This window comes from Schistocerca cancellata, chromosome 2, assembly GCF_023864275.1.
Source record: "Schistocerca cancellata isolate TAMUIC-IGC-003103 chromosome 2, iqSchCanc2.1, whole genome shotgun sequence".
Taxonomy (NCBI): Eukaryota; Metazoa; Arthropoda; class Insecta; order Orthoptera; family Acrididae; genus Schistocerca; species Schistocerca cancellata.
Genome location: NC_064627.1, coordinates 534,631,997 through 534,636,763, shown reverse-complemented (window position 1 = coordinate 534,636,763; position 4,767 = coordinate 534,631,997). Strand labels below are relative to the sequence as shown.

Below are 4,767 nucleotides of genomic sequence, written 5' to 3'. Positions count from 1 at the left end.
ATCTTCTCTCTGGCAACCACCTGCCAATAGTGTTGGGTGGTGATTTTAATTGTGTGTTAGCTGATAGAGACCAGGAGCCACGGCCCTACAAATGTTTAGAACTACAAACACTTGTCACGGAAATGAAATTGGTGGATACCTGGCGTCATTTGTATCCCAACGAACCGGGGTTTACTTATTACTACGTGACAGGTCGGAGCCGGCTCGATCGCATTTATATTTCTGGTGATAAAAAGGGTTGTGTTCTCGAGTCTCAGGTGCACCCCGTTCTCTTTCGGACCACTGTGCCTATGTTTGTGGCTTCCATTCTTTGCTAGCCACAAAGCCCCGTATGCGGACTATGTGGAAGTTCATTGTTTGTCATTTGTCGCATCCTGGTTTTGAACCGGTCGTTTCTCGTGTGTGGCAGCAGGCTGCGAAATATCGTGCCGTGTATCCCACTGTTCTATCGTGGTGGGTGGAATACGTGAAGCCAGCGCTCCGTAAAGCTATCTGTGAATTCAGTCGACAGCTTGCTTATTGGGAGAGGTCCACCATGCAGTTTTATGAAACTTGTCTAAATGACGCGATCCGCCTACAGCCGAACACTCCGGGTCTCAGGTTAGCGCAGATTCGGCAAATTAAAACCCGCCTTTTGGCTCTGAAGACGAAGTCGCTGAAAGGTAGTGTTGTGCGGAGTCAGGCTCCTGGTTCCTTTGACGGAGAAGCGCCCTCCTTGTTCCATTACTTGCGGGAGCGCCGTCGGGCGGCGCGCCGTTACGTCACAGAACTGGAAACAGCTGATGGCGTGCGCGTCCGCACTCAGTCGGAGATTGTTGCTGAGGCGCACCGGCACTTTGTCGATCTTTTTAGTGCTAAAGATAGTGACAACGTCGCCGTCTCTGATCTCTTTGCTGACGTCACGCGGGTTCTCACAGTCACCGATCGTCTCCACCTTACTGAACCGTTCACTGTCGAGGAAGTGCGTGACGTGCTAAAGCAGTGTGCGAAGAACAAATCACCAGGCGCCGATGGCTTACCGCCGGAATTCTATCTTCGCTTTTGGCATTTCTTTGGTCCTGTACTGACCACTCTGTATAATGAAATCTTAAATGGTGTGTCGGTTCCTGCATCTTTTTTGGAAGGCGTAGTGACCCTAGCTCCAAAGACGCCGACTAATCGTAAAATGTGTGACTTACGTCCCCTCACTCTCCTCAACGGTGACTACAAATTGTTTACGAAATGTGTAGCGCTTCGTTTGAAAGTGATCATGGGCAAAGTGATTAGTGAGTACCAATTCTGTGCAGTGCCACAACGCACAATTTACGACGATGTGTTGACGTATCGCGACGCAATTGCGTATGCGACGACGCACAGACAACCGTTGGGCATCTTGTCGATAGATTTTGCTATGGCGTTCGATAGCGTGGGCCACCAATATCTACGGCGGGTGTTGCAACAATTTGGTTTCGGAGCGACATTTATCAACATGCTCTTTAATTTGTTTACTGCGTTGTCATCTCGAGTTTGCATTAATGGATGTCTTTCGGAGCCTGTTCCCATACGATGTTCAGTGAAACAAGGATGCCCTTTATCTATGGCGTTATTTGCGATCTCTTTGGACCCTCTGTTGCGGAAATTGGCATCTTCTTGTCAGGGTCTGCGTCTTGGCGGTACCAAACACGTGTGCAGTGCATATGCCGATGATCTTGGTTTGTTGGTGTCCTCGGTCTCAGATTTAGACGTTATTCGTGCCATTCTAAACACATACGAACTTGCATCGGGCGCGAGTATTAATCCTCGTAAAACCGTCTTTCTACCGATTCATGTGGTTTCACGCGGCTTCTCGCGCCCATGGTTTACTGTCACTCGTGAGCATAAAATTTTGGGCGTCCGATTTCGACCTAATCTCTTGCAGACGGCGGCTTCCAATTGGCGTCTTGTTCTGTACGGTATACGCGCTTTGGCTCACTTGAGTGCCACTCGCACCCTGGCGCTCACACAGAGGGTCGCGCTGACCAATTCTTTCTTACTCAGCAAGGCCTGGTACCTAGCCCAACTATTCCACGTCCCGACAGAACTAGGCCGTGCCATAACGCAAGCGGTCTATTGGTTTCTGTGGCGGGGGGATGTTTTTAAAGTGGCTTATCTCACGTGTACTTTGCCGTGTGACCGAGGTGGGCTTGGCCTGGTCCACTTTGTGACCAAAGCATCTGCTTTACTGATACATAGGACCTGTGTCACGATTGAGAAGAACGCCTCGCATCTTACGACTCTTTTGTTCCGTGTTTATCGTCCCTCCTCTGAGCTGGCTCCACTCGATCCGACCGGTATCCCATACCGCCTGCGTTATGTTCGGGAATTTTTCGTGCATAAGAGTTATCTCGGTGCTGACGACCTCGATCCTCGGACGAGATCAGCGCGGGGCGTGTGTTCCGCTTTGCGGGGGCGGCCTGCTAGCAATAAGATGGAATTGCGTTTTCCTGGATCGGCGTGGCGGACAGTGTGAGCCAACATCCACGCCTCTTACTTGCCGCCAGACGTTAGTAGTTTCTGGTATAAGGTCGTGAATCGAGCCTTCCCCACTAACGACAAGATGTGTCGCATTCATTTGCGGCCGTCTGGCTTGCGTGATTATTGCCGATGTGACGAAACGCTCGAACACCGATTTTCGTGTCCGCGGTCAGCGTCGATTTGGAACATCGCAGCTAAGCTTCTTGCCCTAGTCAATCGCACAAGTCCTACCAGCTTTTCAGTGGACGTTGCGCAGATTCCGGATTTTCGACCTTATCCGGCTACGAAACGTGCGGCTACTACGTGGCTCACTGCACATACTGTCTACGCTCTCCTGCAATTGCAGCTGGCGGATGATTTTCTCTATCTTGAATATCTGTCTGCGCAGCATCGTCTTCTTCACTCCCGGACTGACTATACTCGGACTTTTGCCAATTTTTTAACAATTGCTCTGAATTATGCTTTTGAAAAACTGCTGTGATGACAACATTGTTTTCCCAAACATGACTTTTTTTTTCCTTAATATTTGATTTGTATTTTCTATGGAACGTAACACGATACCTGGATAAATGACTTAAACGATTCCTAATACGTCACTAATTTGATGCGCAGGACTGTTTTCCTTACTGTAACTGAATTTTGAAGTGTAACTTATGCAGCATGTCGACGCAATTTTTCGTCAGATAATACAGTGAATTGAGCCTTTCTAAATGTTTGTGTGTGTGTGTGTGTATCTGTCTACGTATCTGGCTATGGCTCTGAGCACTATGGGACTCAACTGCTGTGGTCATAAGTCCCCTAGAACTTAGAACTACTTAAACCTAACTAACCTAAGGACAGCACACAACACCCAGCCATCACGAGGCAGAGAAAATCCCTGACCCCGCCGGGAATCGAACCCGGGCGTGGGAAGCGAGAACGCTACCGCACGACCACGAGATGCGGGCCCTACGTATCTGGTTCTACCAAAATTAGCCTGTGTTTATAGGCCGTCCGGACGCTCACGCATTGTTGGCGGCCCATACGTAATAACGTATATATTACTACTTTTGTTTAAGTACATACATATTTCTATATCTATATGAATATATATATATATTTTTTTTCTTTTTTTTTTCTTTTCACGATGGGTACTTTCGTGGCTTGTTTTCTAGTTCTCTCAAAAGCTTTTTGTTTTCTTTCCGTTCCATTCAAGTCCCTTGGGGCATGTATTGTTCCGATGTTTTTGAGTTTCTCATTGCCAAATAAAAAAAAAACTTTCAGTTAATCTAGTGCGCCTACGTCTTGGCACACTGTACCGTTCACTCTCGTACGCAATGGGATGAGCTCGTTGCTTCATGTTTTTTTTTTGCTTTTTTGTGGCAGTCCTTGTTATTTCTATGAATTTTTGTATCGCGGATTTGACTTTGAAACGACATTATTGAATAAAGTTTGACTTTAGTTTCGTGGCAGTGATAGTGGGTTTTTTCTTTTTTTTCTTTTTTTTTCAATGGTGACGTTATCACGTTTTGCCTCGTGCTTGTGCTCCACTCATTTTTCATTTCTGTCGCTGCAGAACTTTATAGCGGTTTGGAGACACCACAAGTAGCGATGTTTTCTGTTGCTAGTTTCTTTCTGATGAGGTTTTCTTTTTCTTTCATAGACAAACAAATAAAAAAAATTAAAAAAAAATACAAAAATGCAAAAATTAAACATAAAAAAGAACAAAAAAATGTTAAATACAACGGTTCTCGTCATAAAAAAAGTTAAATACACAAAAACAAAGATTCTCGTCCGATCACCGAAGTTAAGCAACATCGGGCGCGGTTAGTACTTGGATGGGTGACCACCTGGGAAAACCGCGTACTGGTGGCTCCCCTAGATTTTTTTTTTCTTATACCGCCCTCTTTCCATAACACCTATATAAAAAAAAAGTGGCCGAGTGGTTAAGGCGTTGGACTGCTAATCCAATGTGCTCTGCACGCGTGGGTTCGAATCCCATCCTCGTCGAAGAATTTTACGTATAGCACGCGTTTGCGGTCACTCCTTCTCCTTGCGGAACGCCACTCAGTAGTAACAACGAAGCGTGTACGTGGCAAATAGCGTGTGTATGAAATACGAGACAAAAATGCCTACCAGATGAAAGCGCACAACATTCCATAGCGTATGCCCTTCGAATTAAACATCATTTCGAGATCTATAAACCAATCAAATTTCGGCTCCAGCAAAGAGTATGTTGGTATTTGCGAACGACGAGTTCTTATTTATATGTAAGTGCATACCTGTCGCAGTCAT

At 46.2% G+C, this 4,767-nt stretch overlaps 1 non-coding gene across 1 annotated transcript; it reads left to right on the top strand.

Moving 5' to 3' along the window:
• Positions 1 to 4,406: 4,406 nt before the first annotated feature.
• Positions 4,407 to 4,479, top strand: Trnas-gcu (transfer RNA serine (anticodon GCU)). Its single transcript has one exon. It is a non-coding gene; the product is annotated as a tRNA-Ser (tRNA).
• The last annotated feature ends 288 nt before the right edge of the window (positions 4,480 to 4,767 follow it).